Source organism: Chaetodon auriga, chromosome 13 (assembly GCF_051107435.1).
Source record: "Chaetodon auriga isolate fChaAug3 chromosome 13, fChaAug3.hap1, whole genome shotgun sequence".
Classification (NCBI taxonomy): Eukaryota; Metazoa; Chordata; class Actinopteri; order Chaetodontiformes; family Chaetodontidae; genus Chaetodon; species Chaetodon auriga.
Genome location: NC_135086.1, coordinates 8,220,884 through 8,244,316, shown reverse-complemented (window position 1 = coordinate 8,244,316; position 23,433 = coordinate 8,220,884). Strand labels below are relative to the sequence as shown.

At 40.7% G+C, this 23,433-nt stretch overlaps 1 protein-coding gene across 5 annotated transcripts in view; it reads left to right on the top strand.

Moving 5' to 3' along the window:
* thsd7ba (thrombospondin, type I, domain containing 7Ba) overlaps positions 1-23,433 on the top strand; it is a 171,690-nt gene that overhangs the window by 40,411 nt on the left and 107,846 nt on the right. The gene's annotated exons all lie outside the window — the stretch shown is intronic.

Here is a 23,433-nt window from a genome sequence, read left to right as displayed (position 1 = left end):
AATGCATTTCCAAAGCAGCTTGTGGAGGAAAACTTGGCCTTCCCACACAAAAGCCCCACTTGCTGTGCGATTAGCACTTTCATTTCTCACTCTGTGGTTGGGTAATGACACTGCCCAAGTGATAAAGAGATTGATTAATTTCACTTGAAAGAGCGTATGTTCAAAAGGGATGTAACCGGGACACCAAGTGTGAGGATTTGACATCCTTGCAGGGCTAAGATGGCTTATGAGTTGTTGCTTAACTGGAAATGAAAACCATTTTCGACACAAGAAAGAAAATCTCAAACTTAACATGCCTCACCTTAGAATATATCCTCCCTCTGTCTGTTTGTATCCTGGGAAAACTGAGGGACTGTAACAGTCAGTATCATAATGCTTTGAACTGATATCTAACAACAGAAACCTCAGCTGGGGAACACTCAGATGTACAATAAAACATGTTGAGTTGCAGTATGTGGGTGTGTTTGGTGTAGTTTGGCTTAAAATGAGCAAACATTTCTTGGGGCCTCACATCTGTCTCACATTGACTGTTTCTGCAGCAGCTCCCGGCTTTATGTCTCAAGTATTACATTCATTTCGGCAAATATTGATTTAACTTCCCCACGTCCACCATGGACATAATATATTTGAATACTTAATTTGGCTGACAAGCTCCCTTTTAATTTCAGACTTGTCAATGTAGGAAAGATGTGCTCTAAATTATGCACAGCCACCCTATTGTGTGTTTGGTGGGTCTATCTAGGCCAGCAGCATTGTGGGGTAAATCTTTTGTGTGAGCCAGTTCCCACAGCTGTGGCTAAGCTGGGAGTCTCTGGCTCAAACACAGAGCTGGAGACATTTAAGCTTGACCTTCATCAGTGTCTTGGAGAGCTGAAACATTGCAGCTAATGGGACTGTTATTTAACTCTTTAAAGTGACTGTGCAAAGACAAACCCTTTTAAACATCATCAACTCAGAGGACATTTAAAAGCGGTGCGTCAGAATAGACTATGAGACGGTAACAGGAGTCAGCCACACATGGAAGCAATGAGTTATCTCCTGCATATATTTCTGATATCAAGAAAAATGCGAGAAAAATGCTCCAGGAAATATCACAAGGACTGGATGCTTCCCCCCGCACAGCACATCAGTGCTGTCGACCGGTACAGCACAGTGTGATTTGCATTGCTCTGTTTGTTTTACTTCATTACACTAGGGTTCTTGCACTGCTGTAGATTGCATACCATTTGTTCATGCGTTGAGGAAATTGATTTTAGAATATAATCGCAGACAAATAAGCGTTTGCATACTGTAGCTTCTGCCCTGTTAGCTTCAGGAGGCTGATATCCTCCAAAACAGAGCGTTCAAATTGGATTTATTTTGACTTCCACAAGCATCTGCATTTAAACACGACAGGAAGACACCGTGCTCATCCAGTGTCAGCTTTAGTCTACTGAAGAAGTAAGATCTTCTCTCTAAGGTTTTCATTTGTCATCTCTGAGATGAGTGTAATTTTTCTGTGTAAAAGGTCTTGAAAATGCTGGGATTCACCCATCAGAAATTGTTTGTGTTTTTGCTGCCTAGTTTAACAAACAGGAAAAGAGCTGCTTTATTCTTAGACACAAAAGCTCATCCCAGATGGGGCTGTATTGTGCTTCAAAGCGTCTTTTTCATAAAAAAGAAAAAACCTTTAATTTCCTTTTTTTTGACTATGGGGAATCCAACTAGTTCGGTAAAGTGAGGTAGCTTTCTCTCTGCGGAGACAACTGTGATATTCCAACAATTTAACAATACGTTGGAGACTGTGTACAGTATTAAGACTACAGTTCGCACTATGATTAAAATACTGCATTTGTATTGATGTAGTGAACTTCATCTCATTTACATGCTTGTTTCATTCATATTTATTTTTTGGCAATGAAAATAAAATTACATATGTCGTTGTTTTCATAAATCCTGCCGGGGTTCTCCGGAGGATTGAATAATTAAGCCGTCGACTGTTCATTTAAATTGTGTGGGAACTTTGAGCAGTGAGAATCAGCTGACGGGCAATGATTTTCAAAAGATTGAGAAATCAATAAAGGTTTTCCTTAATGAGAGGGATCCCGACTCCTGCTCTATTATTCAAAGAGCTTATGGGTCTGAAGCCCCAGGACCTGGTCTTTCTTGGGGCCTTGTGACTGTAAGAAAATATAAACCCATAGTGTGCACTGATACAGCCAGGCAACATTTACATTTCATTTCAGGGTCTGTGTGTATTTATTTGCAATTTCACCACACTGTTGCACCATCAAAGCTTAAATCATACATCACTGCTGCAGTGAGCTTCTGTTGTTTCTGAAAAATAAGCTCAAAGGACTGCAGTGTGCTAGGATGAAGTCTACCACGATTTCACATTAAACCAAATGGCACTGAATAATTTACAGAGGGCTGTTTCACTTTATGGTGACAAAGAAAAAAATCACATTAGGCAAATGCATTTTTTAGCCACTTAGCATCACTGGATACACGACTGCAAGTGGACAATATCTAGTTACCCCCATTCTGCCTTCCTCTTGCAGCAAAGGTGCACCACGCTGTCTGCTGTTACTGTCACAGTCAATATTATATCTTGTGGATGATAGAATTGTTTTATAAAAAGAGTCAGAGCTTGTCCTGATGGTGGTACTGGGGGTTAACTCAAGTGCTCTCCAGATCCAACCCTGTTCTTCTTCTTGGGAGTATTCCTCTGCATACTGTTACGTACAGAACTGGCCAGGGGGTCTGTTCAATTGACATTTGACTTTGAATGAAGCATCAGAGAATAACGCAAGCAATAAATCATAAACCTGGGCCTCATGTGATCAGTGCTGTAGGTATAGAGACCCCTCACAGACCCGATCAGCTGTAAATGACAAATGACATGCTGAATAGAAAACACGTTATTGTAGGAAATGTGTTTACATGCACTGCCATAACTGATTACTCGCGTGGAGCTGAATGCAAATTGAGTCTGGCAAGCCCTAATATGTGCGCACAGTTTTTCCTCACTGTGTGCATGAGTCTGAGTTCAACTGTGAACTCTTATTTAAACTTAATTATGTACATATGTGTTTGTAGTCTGATACTGGATTGAAAAGATCTTGATAAAGCTATGACATGATGTTCTTTGTTTCCATTTCCTGTGACTATTGTCTGAGTGATACTGTACCGAGCCTTATCATGGAAATGTCCTGTTAATGAGAAGTGCACAGTATAAGATGGCTTTCCCTCTTGATTTTGGCCTTCCATTGACACAAAACAGACATTTTTCACACTTTAGAAACACCCTTGTATACATGTATACATGATGCAAACTGTTGCTTTTACGCAAACCCGTTAAAGATTTTGCTATAAGACGTAAATGGTAGTGCAACAAAAACTATAAATGCTATAAATATGTACTTACACTCCTGAGTGTAAACTGCATCTTTTAACTAGCTTTCTCAAGATGGTTGCAAGCTTGAATCTGGCTACTTAATGATCACCTGAAACTGCTCTTGATCAGTGAGTAATTGAGACATGTCTTCACATCCCCCTGAGCAACACAGTTAACTTGATAACAGAAGTCAGAACCTTCATGTAATGGAAATGTAACTTATTAAATGAACATCTGAACCTATGTGCAATACGATTCACCTTTAACACCGCCCACGCAAGGAAGTGGACTGAAAAAGTGACCTTTCTTTCAGTTTCCCCAGCAACAAAGATAAATCAATTTCACTGTAAATGTGACGTATGAGTCGTGAACTTGTAGCTTAATCAAAAAAAAAAAAAAAAAAAAAAAATTCATGGGATGTGTTCATGGTGTACAAAGTTTGCATGGATTACAAAGTAACATTTTGACAGTAATAAGTAACATTTTGAAATCTTGCACCATCTGCAGCCCTCAGCACACCATAAGCAAGGCTAATGAATAGACAACGTCATCAGGCCCTCAACATCTGCTCCAATCCCAGTGATGGGACGTCCCATCTGGCTGTAAAAGATGCTTACCTGAGAGGAACTCTCTGAGTTTGCTTGTTTAACTGATCACGAGTTCTCCATCAAAGTCAAGGCCGTTTTCCAAACCACTCGAAAACAATTTACGCTGGTTCACTTCAAAAGCTTCCCTGTTGCCTTGAGTTAACTGAGCGTTTTGTTTGTCAGTTCTTCATTTGACACAAAGAATTTACAGCTGTCGTTGCCGCTTTGTGGCAGAGTTATAAAAGGAAACGTGAGGCCAGTCTCCTTGTTAGGAATAATGGCATAAGTTCTAACCTTCATGAGTTGTATTGTTTCCTTTATTAATGAATTCATTTAATGAGTTGGCTGAACTCTCAGCAGGTCTTTCACTTAGCTCATTATTTTACATTTAGTTAATAGCAAAAAGTTAGTTCATTCCACTAAATTCCTGTGTGATGTTTTAGCTGTAGCGTAGTCGTCCTGTAGTGAAGCTGAACCACATACTCCTCCTTCATCCAGCTGTTCCAGCTGACTTCATCCCTTATAAAGCCATATATCCTGACAACTTAATCCAGGAAATGTGCAAGGAGCAACCATATATTCAATGGCTGGCAATCCTGGTGCTGCAGTCTTTTTACTGTTGAATTTATTGCATGTTAGCGCGATACAGCATTTCTATGGCAGTAACAGTTCAAACTGTTTTGTTGCAGTTAGAAGCTGCTGTAATGAAAGTGTGTGAATATAATGTTTCTTGAGGTTTGTGTGCTCGCATTTCAGTCTCTAAATCACATGTTTATTATTTAATTGTTTGATTCATGATGATAGCTTACAGCATTACAGCAAACCTCAAATGTTGCTTTTCCCTTCAGTGACCCCCTCATAGCTCAGTGAACAGATTTCAGTCATTCATCAATCAGTCTGATTTTGTCTTTTTATAAAAATATTGCAGTCCACTCTGATGGAAAGATACAGAATGTGCTGGAGATGACATGTTTTTTTGTGTTTTTGGCAAATACACTCTCAAAACTCACTTGTTTGTTTCAGTGTAATCACAACCATGACTGCTGCCAGGTGATTTGTCCTGTGGGCTCTGGTGTTGTCAGCAGTTTGACAACAGCTGTGTATCCCTGTCAAACTGAGATTTCTATTGCAGCATAGCAAGCTTTAAAGGTAAATAAGCAATTGTACACGCAGGATAGAAAACTGCTACTGCTGCACTGCTCTCGGTACTCCAGAACTTCTGCAATATGCCAATCAGGGATGTCACAGCAGAGCGTGACAGTCACTTGACTCTTAGAAGCCGCAAAATGTAAAATTAAAACAAATTTAAAAAGAAAAAACTAGCTATCATTTCAGGTTTAAGATTGGCAGAGTGACATTAGTAGTGAGTTCCATTATCTGAGTGCTTTAAAGGCCCAGTGTGCATGATTATAGGGGGATGTTTCAGCAGAGTATGGCAGTGATTTAATATACTGTTCATAAGTATGTTGTATGTTCATTTGTGTAAAATCACCTGAAAACAAGAATTGTGTTTTACCTGAGACTGAGCTCTTTACATCAAGAAAGGAAGTGGGTCCTGTTCTACAGAGTCTATGATGTTTCACCACCATGTTTCTACAGTAGCCCCCAGTAGCTAAGTCAAACACTGACTAGATATTCACCATAGGTTTTCCCACATGCTTGGAAAGGGAAGGATGAGACTACGTTCATTCAACTGTTTGTAATCTGCACTCACCACTAGATGTCACTAAACCCTACACACTGGTCCTTTAATGGAAATGGAGATAAGCCGTGACATGTTGCTTTCTGCTGCAGCCACACATCAGCATTACACAAATCTCTCTCACTAAGTCGCCCTCTTTCTAACTTCAGTGGTGAGAATTCTTAATTATTGTGGTAAAACCACTTGTCTGAGAGTGAGCGAGTTAGCCAATCATATGTGTGTATGTCAAGGAGTCAGGAGGGTTTTCTTTAAAATTTGAGCAAAACCAACAACCAAATCAAGGCAGGACTTACGTTCACGCAACCTTTTTCTAAGTCAAGCATCTATTGTGACACACTTTTGATTGGTGTTTCCCTCAGCTTTTTGTAAACACTCTTTCAAGCTTTCAAGATGTTTCCCTGGTTCTATCCATATAGTATCAATTATGCAGCGTGGCAATACAATTCAGCAAATTCCTGCAAATGTGCACAAATGCTGTCTCATTAAAATTTGAAGTAAATAAATATAGTTTGTTATCTGCCTCCATGCAAAGCTCCCTTGGGTAGGCTGAATCTAGTGCACCAAGTCAGCCTGATTAGGATCACGGTGAATAAAATTCAAAGTTGACGATTGATCTGAGGCTGAATGATGTTGCTCCAATTAGATATTCTATATCTCAAGCTTTTTAAAAAATCAAATCCCAAATGTGCACTACATATTTTAAACAGTGCCTTGGGCATACTGTTGACAGAAAACATTTAACAATGCTGTCAGTGACAAATGGATGCTGCGCTTTGTCTGATTTCAATTTAATCAGCATTGAAACCATATTTGTAATGGTAGACCGCATATTGCAGCTATCAAAGCGACCTTGACAAAATTTGACGTGTCTCTTCAAAAGCCCTTTACACTGATTATGCAACTGAGATCTCATTTTGAACTCATGTCCCTCCTTGTGACTGGCAGGGAACTGATTGAGGTTGTCATAAAAGCTGGTGGCTAGTCTCATGAGAGCCACAAGGCAGGAGATTCCTAGCAGTCAGATCCTTAATCCAATGAGAATATCCTCACATAGGAGTTAGCTTTCAGAGCAGCTTTCCTCTCAGAAGTCTCTTTCAAGCAGCATAGGGCTTTTACATCGCCCTCATACAAATGGCCCTATTCTGGTCAAATCTCCCACACTTGAATTTTTCTATTAGAGGCTTCAAGGAGGAATAGGGAAAGACACACAGCCATGACTAGTTTGTATCTGCGGATAGAAGTAATTATAAAGGGCTCCTGTGGCTATTGGAAATGACCAGCCTGAAGTGCCATTGTGTAAATGATGGTAATCAAAGATAAAAGGTCATCTCATACTGAATGGCTCCTGCAGCTTCAATTAATACTAATATTGAAATATATTGAAAGGATCTCTTCTGTTTTGTTCAATGAAGCCTTGTGTGTGCAGAATAGATTCCTTAATCAACCCATTTTCTCTCCCAACTAGTCACATCAGGACACTTGGTGAAGGACACTTGGCATCATACAGCAAGGTTCATGTGAATGAACAATGTGAAACCAGAAATGACCATTGATTTCTTTTGTAAGTGAAGTAACATACATAACTTAATGTATGTAAGTAATCAACTTATTTTAAGCCAAACGATGATCTTTTCCTTAACCTAACCAAGTAGTTGGCTTTGGTGCTTAGACCTAACGAAACTGCAACTGTGGCCGTTCCACAGCGTTGACCATGTGCTCGTTGTTGTTCTCAGCAAGCTTTACTTTGAAAGTGTAATCCAACATTGCAGATTAATTATTGCAAGTTTGAGTGTGGAGCCCTGCACGTGCAAAGGCCACTGACCGAGCATCCGCGTGTGATGAGTTGGGAGTGAGAGCGTGTTGCCTTAAGACATTATTCTCAAATTAATTTGGATAGCGTGATGGTTGATGAAAAAATTAATGTGAATTCATACATTTTGTGGGTTATTTTGGGGACATCCTTTGAATTTCTCCACTTTTCCATGCAGAAACAAATACACAGACGAGGTCAGATGCTGCAGTGGTGTCTAGCTGTGCGTGCAGCAGTTGTGCCTCAGGATCAGTAATTCTTGTAAAGATTTTAGATAATTCTATTTGAAATAAAAGTTCAACCAAATTAGTCGTTTAAGATGAATTTCAGGAATACAGTTGTACCTCACGGGCAAAAAAGTCACAACACTGAAATGTGATTAGTCAACAGCTTCAGCTCCTTCAATGCTAATGAGACAAACCTGCTGACGGGAGGTTCTCCTGTTCCACTGCTGCAAACTGGCCCGAGAGCAAAGATTTCAGTAAATCAGCAGTGACGAGAGCCAGGCAGGAGCATGTCCTGTTCTTTGATGCCAAGAAGTTGGGAGTGCTCACTTTTGAGGCTGATGTAAATGACCTTGTACTTTGTGTGTCATACATGGTTGTGTGAAGGTCGGGCACATAAAGAGACCATAAAAGTAATTTGTCACTGCGTGAAATGAATGGACAAAGCATCTGACATCCTCTGTTGCACACTACAAAATAAATTAAGCCTCGGTGTCACATAGCATTATTACTCTATCATTCTGTTCCTCATTTTTGTCAAGGTTCTTAATTTGCTCTATAAATACTCTCTAGTGTAGAAGCTTCCTTGTAATTCCAGTTCATAAAAAAGGCTATTTGCTGCTTTAACAAAACATAGCAAGCCTGGTATAATTACAGTAGTTTTAACGAGATGAACCCCTCTTAGCTTCACAAAAGCTGCAAGCCTCAAGTTCCCAGACAGACTGAGTCAGTATGAGTCCAGGGGGAAGCTGCAGAATAGACACGGGAGCTAGAACCTAAATGCTAAAAATGTCTTTAAAAAAAAAAAAAAAGGGGAAAAAAAAACCTCTTTTGTGTTCATCTTCTTCATGGTGCAGTTTCCCTGACAAGCTGCTCTCCATGCTGGAGTGCTCTGTCTTTGTCAGCACAAGTGCATATACCCCCTACTGCAGACAGAGCTGGAAGTAAATAGGTTACCAACTGATAAGAGTTCTCATTTCTTCTTGCAAGTTCCACTCCATTTCTATCACTATACCCTCCTTTGTTTGATAATTAATGACATGATATTTGTCTCCTGGGGTGGATGTTTCACTTCACTTAAAAGATCACAGAATCCTGGAGGATGGGAACTCCTTACTGATGCACTACCCACAGCAAAAGAAAAAGGGAAATGTTAATAATGTTCCGTATGTTTGAACAGCAGCCTCTACAGAGACCTGTTAAAATAGCCTGCTCTGTTTACTGTGCATTTGACCCAGTGGGGAACACACTGGAGAGACAGCAAGGTGAAGCCAAATGGATTTTATTCTTACCTGAGAAAAAACTCCCATGTGAGTCATTTTCTGATTGCAGCGTACTGTCTATCAAGAGCGCTTGTTTTATTTTACCCTTTGATCAACTGCTGTGCTGAAACAGACTAGTCAGAGCAGAGGATATAAAAGGCAAAAATGGAAGAGAGAGGAGTGAGGCTGTGAGGAAGGGATTGCAGTGGAGTTATCCTGTCGGTATGAATGCGGTAGTAAGTGTAAAATGTAAGTTTAGAATTATGACGCATGTCAGTCACCTAGCAGAAAAATTAGAATTGAAAAACATGCATATGCAGAGTCTAGGCTCTGGTCCAGGAGGCAGATTTATGGAGATATCTGGATGACTTTGCTGAGTAGCTCTGTGCCAATCCTGTCTCCTAGAAATTACTAATTTGCAACAGCAAATTCACTTTGGAGGAAACGTAATGTTGCGTGGATCGAGTTTTCTTTATCAACATAAAATGTGCAAATGTGCAATGTCACGCAATACAGTATCTGCCCATATAGCAACTACAGCATGTTTAGATGCTCAAACCACCTGCCACATTTCTTAGAGCACTCATATAAGAACTTTGCACGAGCAGAACACTAAATATTTTTGTAATTCATGAACGGTTCCCTGTGAAATCAGCAGCAGTAGGCGTGTAGAAAAAGCTCTTTGCAGCTTGCAGAGTGACCAAAGACGTCACATTTCTTTTGTGTTTGTGTTCTGCTTTTACAGGTAAATTCCCTTTTGTAGCACTTAGGGATAAAGAGCATTTGGTCACTGACTCCACTGAAACATATATTTAATTCAGTTTCATTCCCTCCACTGTGGGATCTGTCCTGAAGGTTCGCTGGTGTCCACTGTCTGTGTGAGCAGCTCATTCCCGCCCTCATGCATACAGGCACTGACACACAGAGCAGAGGCAGAGAGGCAGAAGCCGCTGTCGTGCCCCTCGCTTCCTCTCATTTTTTTTCCCTCTTTTCCAGAGAACATCCACTTTTAGATACACTTTCTTCACCAGCTCAAATAATACGTTGCGGTAGGAAATGGACATGATGTGCAAGGTTAAAACTGCAGACTGACTGGCTGTTACCGTGTTTATTTCTGCTGTGTGCTTGGCTGTTAGATAAGGCTAACGAGTTCACTCAAATATTGGTAGGGGCAGTTCTGTCCTCTCAACCTGGCCTAGCGATCAAGGCTAAGTTTGCATATAGCTAAAATTATTTTGTTGCCTAAACCTAACCACATACAGAACTCATGATGTGAATACTGGTCTCTGGGGTCAAAGTCCTGTTGTTTGTACATGAACCATCCACCCCAAACACCTGCCTATGGCTTTTGAGCTGTACAGAAATCAATATTTCCTGAATGAGAGGTCAAGCCCACCTTCTTTCTCTGACTGGCTGAGAACCTCGCGATTTTGCGTGTTAAAGTCGGATTGAACTCGAGATGGGTGGAATGAATCTGTCTTGCCCAGTTTCTCATACAAATCAACGTGGAGAGAAATCCAGAGCGTCCACAGGTAATTCATCCCACTCTAACAGTTGCAACAAAGCTAACAGTAGAGTCGGGCAGATGTCAAGAGGTCTGTGTACACACAGTCCCGGGCAGAGATCTAATCAGCCAAAATAATTCAAGTTACCCATGTGAGTTTGCCACACTGGTCGAGGGCTTTTCATAAACCTGACTCTCGAGTGGGGACCTGTGCATCTTTTACATCAATCCTACTGAATTAATAGGAACTAAGACTTCAGTCATGCCAATTTGAATTGAGAATCATTCCAATAAATGTTTGATTTTTCATTGTTATTTTCATCAGCCTATACATATTACCCTTATATTACCCTCAAAATGTCATATTTCTGATGTCTAACAATTACACAGGGAGTCATGAAACTCCTGCATTGACAGTAGCTGCAATAGACCGTGTTTTGAGCGAGGGCAGACCTTTCACTGAATGCTTCTCACGGCTGCATATCTAATTTAAGATTACACACTGGGTATTCAAGCACACTGGTGATAATTAAAAGATGGTAGCATGTACTGACACCCAAGGACTAATGGCACATTAGCAAGTAACCAAGGCTGGTTTCATTGATCATGCATGATGTATCTCCCAGATATGATGATACACTAGCATAGACATGAGGTCTGGAGATTTTATGCAGCATCATATTATTTGCATTAAGGATTTGTTCATGACTTTGGCCAAAACTACAATAACTTCTATTTAGTCGCCTCTTCAGCATGTCATGTTTTTACTCAGTCTTGCTCATTTTCATTTGCTCTGCCCTGGGATGAGCAGCCAAATAATTCTTTGTTGTTGAGAGTAGAGGGAGAGCTGGATCGACCTGTTGGACTCAATGGGCACAACAAACCAAACTAATTAATTCTCCTAATGCTTGGCTTTCATCCTCCTTTTTCTTTTTTTTTTCTTTTTGTTTATTTCTTTTTTGCGAGTGACTTCTTAATCACAGTGTGGACTCTTCGTTGCCATGTGCTGTACTTAGAAGGTGAGAGAGGGCCATTTCCTAAATGAGCAAAGGGAGTAAATTCCACAGGACTTTTAAAGACATCTCTGCTATCATTTTCAGACAGAGTAAACTCCATCACTTAATACAGTAATTATTCAGCACTCACAAGATCATTTTGAAATAATATTGGTAGGTCGTTTCATTTGGCCAACTCAGACAGCTGAAGCTTCATATTAGCTTAGGCTGAACTTGAGAATGCATTTTTTTACACAGAACAAGGACTGTGTAGTTTGTCCTCCATCTCTTGAAGCATATAGTCATGTAAGAAAGGGACCACTTCATGGTCATTATGGAGAGAAGGAAGGACAACAGAGAACAAAAACTCTTTAAATGTGTATTCAGCGATATGAGGATTACATTCTTGAAACAATATATTTAAATTTAGAATAGTGATTAAACGAAACCAAACTATGGTTGCATTTAATGCTTTTAACGCATACACATCCAGCAAATTAAAAAGAAAACAATATTCAAACAGGCAATGCAATGAGGGGACTTCTTCCAGTCATCCTAGCTGTGTTTACCACTGCAATTAATTTAATAAATTCAGCATGCAAAGATGCTCACAAATACAATGCTAACGTACTGATGATTAGCAGATATAATGCTTACTATGCTGACATGCTAGCATGTTAGCAGACATCACCCTCTGTCCTCAGACCCTCATTTTAAATACAGAAAAACACCTCGCAAAAAACCCTTTAACAGGGAAAAAAATGTAAGAAACCTTAGAAAAAACAACAGAGGACAGATCAGAACAGACAGACATGCAACAGATCAACAACAGCAAGAAAACCCAGTATACATAAATCATGGTGACAAAAATACAGATATATGCAGACTGTAAAACATAAGTGAAGAGTATGGATCCAGGAGGATGCTGAGCAACCTAAGGTGTTGCCAGATGGGTAGGACCTGAGCCACATGACTGCCTCTCCGCTGTGGAGGCCTGGAGAAGGGACAGGCCTCACAAACACAGAAGAGGCAGCACAGCATTCACACAGATACACACAAACAGATGGAAGGGACAGACAGAGGATAACATGCAAAGTAGGGAGAGAAGGAAAGAAGAGGAGAGGCTGACTCTCCTGGGGGATGTTGTTAGTTCTGCAGGTATTTGGTCATAAAGTTTTGGACAGATTGAAAAATTGTGACTTGACGATGGCGCTAGAAAAAAAAACAAAACAAGAGATAATTGAAGTTATTGCGATTCATCCTGAGGGCGACGTGAACGTCTGCACCAATTTTCAAGGTAAACCTTCCAGTAAATGAGACATTTAACTCAGTACCACCTGTCAACCTGCAGGTGGCGCTAGATGAAGGTCAGGGGATCACCATAGTCTGTGGGATTTGTCTTGTGGGAAACGTGAATGTTTGTACAAAATTTCATGGCAATCCATCCAACACAGTCCTTGTAGATATATTTCATTCTCGAGCAAAGTGGGGGACCGACCAGCCAACCAACCGACTGACAGACTGACAGCACGATCCTGAGATAAAACAAGCCCTTTTAACAATACTGTAGTCTTATTTACTGTGAAAATAAGGGTACTTTTGTAAAAATAAGAGTAATTCCAAAAACTCATTCCCCAGAAATTTCAATTATGTTGAAATAATGCCACATTGCAGATCTTCAGAAGTCTCTTAATGTCTTTAGGGGGAGTTGGCACAAATGGTCTTATAATTATTCATCTCAGCAAAGTGACTTTACCTCAGGACTACATCTCCTCAGCCTTCAAACCCTGGATCCTGTTGAAAAAAAGTATTATTGAATTTCACAAACCTGAAGTTGTAATGCTGAACTTGTGTGGAACTCAAGTGGGAGTGCGGTTCACAGAGATTTAAATGAGGCGCTCACAAAGTTGCATTTCAATCAGCTGTAACGAGGGGAGAGAACACTAGTGTAATGATAAACAGACAGCGATGGGAAAAGGGTGCTGGTGGGTTTTGCTGTAGGGGCGCTTGGGGGCTTTCCTTGATCAGAGATCATGCTCTCAGACTGGCTGATTTGGCAGCATGAGGCCTGAGCTAAAGAATGGCAGCATCAACTCGATGACAAAGTCAGAATATCCAAAGATGCTACTCGTCACAAATTTAGTGACACCTGAAAAGCAAGTTTAGACAGAAAGTCAAAAGTTGCTAAAGCTGTGCATCAGCCTCATCTGTCAGAAGAGCTCATGCACTGCTGTTATTGATAAGCAGTCTGTTAAAAGCCAGTACATATAAAATTTGAAATGTGACTTATGTGACTCCTTTGTCCTGCAGGCTGTATTTCACGCCTCCATCCCCAGAAGAGGTGATGTCAAACAGCCAAAGATAGCAATAATGTTGTAGTAGGAGCACAATAAGAAATTCTTGGTCACTGCTTTTTATCCGCACTAACTTTTGCTTCTTGACAACTTTAAATTACACACAGATAATGATAACCAAACGCAGACAAGAAAACACAACCTATTTTTACACCAATAAACAGGTTCACATTCAGGAGTTGGTCTGATTAAACTAGGTAACAATGCTTGAAAATGAATTTCATATTCCATGAGACCTGAATCATTTTAGTAATAAAAAGTCCATTAAACTTCGCATTATTTTCGGAATCATAGTTTATGATTACATTTTCATTTGGCAGAGGCTCTTATCCAGAGTGATGAGCTGTTCTGCTCTCATTAAAACAAGACCATCAGACTTAGATGTCTGCAGTCACATGATCCTGGTCATTAGCTGACCGTAGGTGCTGCAGGGACTGAACCTGTGCTGATCTAACAAGCTGAAGTCATTATGGGAGCAGAAATAGACATAGCCTGTTCATACGGTGGAGCCTGTAATTTTCGGCTGGTAAGTGTCTGTATTTTACATGTAAAATAGAGAAAGAATAAATAAGAGTAAACACAATGTTTCAAGAATGCGTTGCATTAACCTATACTCATTATTTTAAAGGAAACAATTTATTTCTCTCTAAATTAAGGTTTAGTTGAACTGGAAAAAGAGACAAGGTACTACTGCTGGTACTGTTCTCTCCCATAACTGTGAGAGGACAAATAACACAAATAATTATATTGTACTTCAGTTTTTCTCTGGAGAGGTGTTAGCCCATAATGCTATCTTCTGTTTATCACATTATCTGAAAAAGCTCACTGTCAATAGTCACATTTCATAATCCCAGATGGGCTGAAATTATGTTTGGGGTGTCCTGTAAAAGTGTGAGGAAGGAAGGACGAGCAACCGTAAGTTGGCAGAATGTCAATGTGAGAGAAACTCATTGCACTTAATTAATATCGGTTGGGTATGCCATGCATCATTTTCGTGGGCCCAAACGCCCAGCACTTAATCACGAGGAGAGAAGCCAGGTGAGCTTTTAATTAGGATTTGTGGAGTGATGTTTGATCCTTTTTTTCCCTTCGCCGTGCAGGTAATATGATGGTCTCTGCAGTTCTGTGCATGTTGGACATTGGCTGTGAACACTGATGCTCCCAACAGGAAGACACATTTTGAGTTTAATGACCATCTAACTTTTACCTGGTGTCACCAAGAGGCCAAACTAATGACTATGTCTCTTGAATTGGTGCTCGCCTGGGTACAATATTTGCACAGTCCTGCTCCTGTGATGGAATAACACAATATTAACCCCGTGACCTTTCTTCTTGAGGACAGTGACAGCGACAGACAGTAATGGTTGACTTGGATTCTCATTTGTTGAGTTTTGTCTTGTTATCTTATTTTTCATTCTTTGATCCAGAAACAGTAATGCTGTGTCTGTAGAAACTGATTAATAATCATAGCTCTGCTGTAGTTTTCAAGTATTCCTTTTGGGTAATGTGCTCAGTGTATTGGGGAGGAACTGAAAATACAATGACAAATCATGCTCTTTTTAGGGCGACCCGCTGGGAAATAGCAGCTGCTACCTCCAAGTCAGAACGGGATATTTAAGACTTTTCATTATCCGACTGTCTCAGAATCGGTGTGACTTATTATGACATGATGGCTGCAGATTTCCAACAGAGGACAGGTGGAATCTGTGGAGAGTCCCAATAGATTAGCTCTCAGAAACAAAATATGCTCTAAAACTCGGCCTAGCTGCGGTTTCTCTAATCTTTTACTCTGCAGCTAATGTGGAAGTGCTTTTGATTAATGTCCAGTGGACTCTAACCCTCCCCGCCCAAAAGCACAACACTGACTCAAAGGGCTGTGTTGCTCTCTCTCCGTCTGTGGCTATGTCTCAGGTCTTCTCTTTTGATATTTTCTCGCTCCTCCGTCCTCGCTTGAACTTGAAGTCGTTCTGGTCCGCCACCTTGAAGACCGCCCCAAAGCTCCTTTTTCTGCTCCAAGGAGTGAGGAGGGATCTCTGAGGAGCCATGAGCGAGGACACACAAGACCAGCCTTCACAGAAGTCTTTTACTGGCCAACACGCCCCCCTTATTGGATATCAGTTATTGGGTGGCTGCTGCGGACCTGATACATCACGAAATCTCTGGAGTTTCATACCAGAGTGAAGACGGATAACTGATTAAACTCAAGCGTATCACTCCCAAGTTTTATATTCTATTTGTTTTCTGATTCACCATCTAATTACAAATCTGTGTTAATTGTAGCTCTGAACAACAAATGGACCACAAACAACTTTCTTCCTTGATGAGAGAGATTTTTCTTTTCATGATCTGTTATTCCCCCCATTAACTTTTATTATGGATGCAATTAAAGTCAGAGAGAGAGCGAGTCGGAGAGTCTGTCAGTCAGCAAGAAACTCTTTCTACATCATTTATTGTCATTTCCATTCTCGTGAGGCTGATGAGCATCACGTTTGATATGGGTTACATCATTTCAATTTTCCATGAAACATTTAGCCTAATAAACGATTTCCAGCCTTTGAAAAAAACCATAATCATATTCTGGGTGATTAAATAATTAATTCACAATCAGAATATGAATAAATTCAGATCCAAATAATAAATAATATGAACGCTGCTGGTAGAAATGGGTTCTGTGCCTCTGAGCAGGACACAGCACACAGTATAAATACAGAGTGCATGTTGTTATTCATGTGCAGGTGTTTGTTAAACAGGTAACAGAGAGGAAACACTGCTGCTCTGGCACTGATAACTGTGCACCTTTATTAGTATTAGCACAGCGCACAGATGTGTAGACATGAATTCATCAGAAGTCTCCGCAGCCGTTCAAGCCGACTGACAGCAGATCTAACCGATCAGCTGCCGCCATCATCAGACATGGATGTGGCTTCATGTGACGCTTCAGACTCCTCATTTATCTCCAAACATCATCCATCTCGCCAACTTCATGCAGAAGCAGTTGTCTGACGTCACAACACTGGCAGCACCCAAGAAGTGCGAGGTGTAAATGGTGAACCATCAGCTAACAGACAAGGTATATTTGCCTGTGTTTAATACGTTAAGTCTTAAATTTCTATGTCTACAGTTTAACACTTGTCCATGATTTATTTCATTTCACTTTTGTTTTCAGCATCGTGTAATTCATGTCATCTCTTCTGCACATTTCAATCAATAGGGGAGCAGGGTAGGATGCATTTGTAGGCTACAGTGCTTGTATTAGGCTAGTGGATGTTTTCATGTATAAAAGAGCATTAACATAAAATGTTTAGGGGCATCGTTTTTCCTCCTCTCTTTCATTTATGTTTGTAAGGAGGCTGCACTTCCGAGAGTTCAAATGTGTGGACACCTGCCACTGAAACCAGTTTGCCATGGTCAGCCATGTCTTTTGCTTATGTTTGGCATTGAGCACCTGGAGCACTTGGAGGTCGGAAGTTGAAACTTTCAACTAGAAAATTCTGCAAAGTCTGACTTTCACTGAAATGTCAAAGTGAGGGAAATGGGCCTCTGATTGGCTTACCCAGCTGTTCTTAACCTAACCTCAACCAATCATCACTTGTCATGCCTAAACTTAGCCAACCCAATCAACAAAGGCAATGAGTACTGGTCAAGCAGAAACAGAGCATCAGAGGCGGTTCATGCCTTTGCACTAGTAGGATTTGTAATTTAGCGTCCCGCCCTGCAGTCACCTGACATCCCGCCCACCTCCTCACCTGTATCTCATTTCCTCATCAGCCCTGCAGATACTGGCCCATTTCCACTCACATTCAGTTAGTTGCTTTGTTGGTTTATGCTTTGTGCATTTGAGTTTCTGTTACCTTCGTGTTACCTGAACCTGTACACACCTGCCTGCGTGTCTGTTTATAAGCCTTGATCTTTCAATAAATGACAGAAATTATCCCACTACCACGTATACTGACTGTAGCTTCATTGCCACGCACAAAACCTTGTACAAAAACGTGCAAAATAGTTAAAACAAGGCAAGTGTCTTCAGTTTCAAAAATAAGTCAATTGTACTTTACTTTGTAATTTGTACATCAAGGCTACAATAATAAATATTCATATGTTTTGTGATTTTAATTGTCCCTGCAATAATATAGGCACTGCAAACCTCTCTCTGCTAATAGTTTTAGTGTCTCCGGGCTGCATAGCTTGGCCATCAGTACATGGACATTACTAAGAGTACAGTGTGTATGGAACTTTGTGTTGCGTCTTTTGGATTCCCATGGAGAGCAAAAGGTTCCCAATAGTTTTCTTCTGCAGTGTTGGACCAAAGTATTCTCTGATCTGTGCAGAGAACAGCATGAGAACAGAACTGTTGCACAAGAGAGCCTCAGCAACACCGACTTATCCTCCCTATTCCTTCACCGTGTCAGTGGGGCATGTGATAAGTGAATGTTGCTGCTGGCAGTATCGTGACTCTTGCCAGATTTATGTTCACTCTGCAGAGATTGGATACCTCAAGATGTGATTTTGTATTTCAGTTAGACCAAGATGAGATTGGAGAGTGTTCAAATCATCAGATGCAGCTAAAACCACAACTTCAGGTAACCAATAGTCATTATGAAGTCATTTTGTGTCATACTATACACAATAAGATCAGTATAATACAATAGAATTCAACACCACTGCAAACCACAGCCTCCAAATGACCGTGTGAACGAACACTTCACTGACACATGATCAACAAAAAGTTAATCTGTAATAATTCATAAAAGGAGGATTTAGTGCATGGCTATTGTTTTACGTTTAATTACAGGTGTACACAACAATCTGGTATCTCAGCGCGTAGCAGGGAGTACTCAATTCATATTCAGAACCGTGAATGCCTTGTCTCCATTTCTGCCTTGAGTTATGAGCCACAAAATCAAAGCCACACTGCTGCTTTTCAGGGTGGGCTGCACCAGGTTTAATGTCATTTAGAATCCATGCATCACACCCACGCCTCTCCCTGATGTGTGCCCACGCTTGCAAAACTGCCTTTCTTATTTTGAGCGTATTCAAGAATGAAAGAGACAATGTCGAGCTCCCTGGCAGCAGATCAGTAAAGGACTCGGTGCACACAGTTGCATCACAGCGTGACAGGTGAATGATGTTGTGTTTGATACCATAGGTTGCAGTTACCAAATAAGCCTTGATTACCAGTATATTTTACATTATACATGGTTCTTTTCTTTTTAGCTTTGAACTATTGACTTACTGACTGGTCTTTTGTGACTCTGAGTCACTGGTTTTGTCAGCGACACTTGACCCGACAGGAAAAACAGTTTGCAGTGAGTGCTCTTGTCATGATACCTACTACCAGAGGACTAAAGGCTTATCTTCACAGGGGGCTTTTCAGCCTCATTTTTCAGTTGTCCCTCTCACATGTGCCTGACAGAGCAGATAAGCACATTTTAACCAATACATCTCTCTAAATAGGCTATGTAACTGCTCGCATTCTACGCTACCTTTCCCCCATTTTATGTGTGTAACAGTGATTGTAAATTGGCCTCTGACTGCTGCCAAAGCACAGCTCACCTACACCCAACACTGATTTAAGCTGCTGCTATGACTTGCTGCTTTCGCCATGAAGCCTGTGTAAACCTTGTGTCAGTTGCAAAAAAGTGAGGTCTGAAGGTCAATAGCCCTTACCAGTTTCGTTAAAGGAAATGTAAAAAGTGTTAACGTGGTCAGAATAACAAAGATTTGCTCTGAACACACACTTTAGGCTGGAGGGAATACCATTACTTTTGTAGATATAAGACAAACACTGTCATGACTGGCTCAAAAACCGTGACAAATGACTAGAGGTGACACAAGACTTTAAAGCAAAGAAATCATTCATAAGACAAAATGACTAGAAATACCCAAAATTCTGTGAGGTGTGACAGGAAGTCAATAGTGTTTGCATGTATGCGGATAGTGAGTGAGCAGTTTCCCCTGTCTCTCTGTATCAGGGAACGAGTGAGGTGCGCTCTTATAGGGGGAACACCCGGCCCAGGTGTTTCCAATAATCAGTGACTCACCTCATGTGCTGGTATCAGCAACACACAACACAAAGACAAAGAGCAGCCAGCCCAGCAGCCAAAAGAGGGTCGTCAAAAAACCAAAATACTGGACCTAATGATGGCAGTAGAGGAAAAGTCAGGGGATCAAGTTCACACAACTCATGCTGAGGGCTCAGTATGACGTCAGTTTGAGCAATAGTAATAAAATGTAGTCTATACATTTGTGTACATGGACACGAAATCAAACTAAACAGGATGAACATAAAGAGGACACAGTACTTCGACGGAGTAAATCAATAGCTGATGTTGATTGTTTTAAAGTAGTTATTTTAAACCAAACCATTATCTTTGGTGCTTAAACGGAACCAAACGTGCCACCGTCAGCTGAAATGTTTCTCAGCAAGCTTTAATTGAAAGTCCTACTCAGCGTGGCATATTTGTTATTGCTGGCTGGACTGCACAATGCGAGTGGCGGTGACGTGGTGCACGAAAGGTACTTCCGACTGAAGTTAGTTAGTGTGAAAGTCAGTGTCTCGAAAAAAAAATGGAAAATTCTTGTCCATGCAGCCATGAACCAAAAAGATGGCGCTACATGGAAAGGCAGGGATCACCAGAGTCATTAAGATCCCAATCGCGAGCGTCTGTACAAATAATGACACAATAAATATTATAATCTCTCGACAGCAGTATTTATTGTCTCTCAATAAAGATACAGGACCAAGTGACTGAACGACCAGCCAAAAATAACAAAATGATTTATGCAATCCATTCATGTCTTTGGCTTTGGCTTATTTGCACACCACAGCTGGAGCCTCCTCTGTGTTATCTGAGGGAGATGAATGAAGGTACACCTCCAACTATCAGAACTCCCAAAGTATCCATTAGTTTTCTGTCCTTTCCAATAACTCTCCCAGAGGAATGGAATCTGAGGTGTCTGCACATCTCTAATGGACTCCGTGATAACAACTGCAGTGGCTTCACAGTGTCTGATGGCTTTGTTTGGATCCCTGATAAAGACAGGCTAGAGACTGTTGTGTGTTTTGGTTGAGGTGATCTTGTGGGTATCAATGTATACCTCGGCATACAACAGGCTTACAGAGTGCATTGAGCAATTTTTTTTTTTCCCTTTGGCATTTGAAAGCATACTGCATTGTTTTTATATCATAGAAAGGTGGGTTTATTGTAGCTGAGCACTGCGCTTTTGCTTCTTCTCCCTCACTCAGGTGGTTTTTTCTGTTGCCACATTTAGGTGAAATTAGCATAGTTTGGATGAGCAGTGATAAAAATGTGTTGTTTTGTCCAGTCATTATTTATTTGACCTCCTGCGGATGACCATAAAACGAGGCAGCATCTGATTAATAACTTAGGGACAAAGGGAACAGAAATGACAGATGGAGGATAGGTGAAGTATTTAGCCTCTGCAGGTTACACTCTGCAGGCTACCTGACTCAGGTAATTGCTTCTTGTGTCAGAGAAACTCTCTTGGCTCTGTGTCCTCATTGAATTGGTCCTCAGCTGAGCTCTGGGGCCATTTTGTGGTTGATTAAAGGGAAAAAACAAATTACGCTGATTTAAGTCTGCGCCATGAAATGAATCTGGAACATCAAAAACCTTGTGAACAAAGATGCTTTCAAAGACAGCAGTGCATTCATGAGTTGCCGTTCATTTCCAGTGACGGTAAGGCAGATGTTTGTTGGGATGGCAGGATCAACATTGAAGTATTAACACTTCTCATCCTGATGTCGTCTTTTGAGCATCAGATCTTACAGAAATACTGTATACCAGGTATTTTTTTTTTTTTTTTTTTTTTTTTTACAAGTGATTTTAGTTAAAATGAATCACAAAATAAAATACTTTGAAGAACAGCCAATTAAAATCTGGGACAGGAACAATGCTTCTTCCTTGCTTTTCCCATCAACTCATGGCACACACTCAGAAACACAGCGAAAAAAGGCAATTAGATGGTGTGAAGCAGGTTCAAGCTCTGCTCTGCTGGAAATAACAAAACATGCTTGGAAGTTTTATTGCTGATTTCACTTAAGGCTTTTGGAGCTGATTTAAATGGTATGATGTCTATAACATTTGAAATGTTTTTTAAAAAGCTGACTGCTGTAGAACAGTGCTGAACATATAGACTTCTTTATAATTACTATTATTAAACAGAAAACAGAGGAGAGAGCTTAGATCTTTGGCAGTTTGTCTATACCAACGCGAAAACTGTGAAATATAAGTGCAATTTTCTATTGTGTGGCGGAGAGACTGTCCTCTTTAAAAGTACAAGGCGGATCGCAGGACTTACAGTGACACTGAAAAATGAGGGTCTGGAAGTCAGGAGAGTGTGCAAAGGTTTTGACAGGGGAGCTTGAATCCTGTCTCCTGTAATGGTAATAATGCCAATCTTTCTTTAAAATGACCACTCAGGGACAGCAGAACCAGCTGTCAACTCAAATCTGACCTATTATCACCTTTTAAAGTTGCTTCAGTGAGTCTAGCAGACTCGGAGAAACATTAGCATTCATTTGTAGCTCTGTTTTGCTTTCCACCTACTCCTGAATGAAATATGGCCCCTTAGCAGCTGAATGTTCCACTGTGTTCACCGTCTACTTGCGAACTTTTTCTGTTTGCTGTTTGGTGCTGAGCAGGTTCTATAGTACACAGCGAGTATATCAGAGCTTTTTTTTTGCAAAAATCAGCTGCCTGCTGCACATGGAAAATGGGTTGATAAGAGTGGTGGGACTGAACAAAACAGTAAAACTTGCTGAAAGAGGACAGAAAGGAAGGAAGCTCTGAAGGAAATCTGCAGACTTGGATGATAATTCTCTGTTGGTTCATTGTTATTGAGTGACCCCTCTCACATCACAAACTTAACTGTAGCCTCTCCATGATCTTAAGTGAATAGTTTTGTCCGAGGAAACAGCAAGTGCATGCTGATATGGGTCATTTCAAGCACTGACAAGCCCGTTTTTGTTGTGAAGGTATGAGCACTTGCCAGAGTTACTTTACATTGTTCTGGTAGATGAAACCTGCCTGCCTCAGTTTGAAGTGCTCTCACCTCACACTTGAGAGCAGAAATAGAGCAGTACTTCGGGAATCGCTGCTCAATCTGAGAGCAGTTCAAGGAAAACCTCTGGGGTGCATCAGTAATCACTGCTCAAATGAAGTTTCAGCAGATGTTCAACCATGAAGGCAACCTTGTCAGGGCTCCCCTCAAACAGATATGAGGAATGTTGCTTCACAGTCTTGTGTACAGTGAGTTTATTCCCTGTTCTTCCAGCAGCTATTCCCAAACTATGCAACAATTTCTCTTAGTCCATCGTTTCACCTACACTTGCATTGTCATTCATAACATATCATTTTTTCCTGAACCTAACCAAATAGTTCTTGTGATTAAACCAAAGGAAGCTGCGACCGTTTCACAACGTTAATCACATGACGACAAACATACCCTTGATGCTGATGCTCTCCAGGTGTCAGGGTCAGTTTTGGGAGTCACTGGCAATGAGCGTATTCAGTCGTTTAGGCATGAGGACAAGTTAAGATTTCCAGAGATGAAAACCTCTCAACACTTCCCAGAATTTCACCGCTGGCTTTGACTT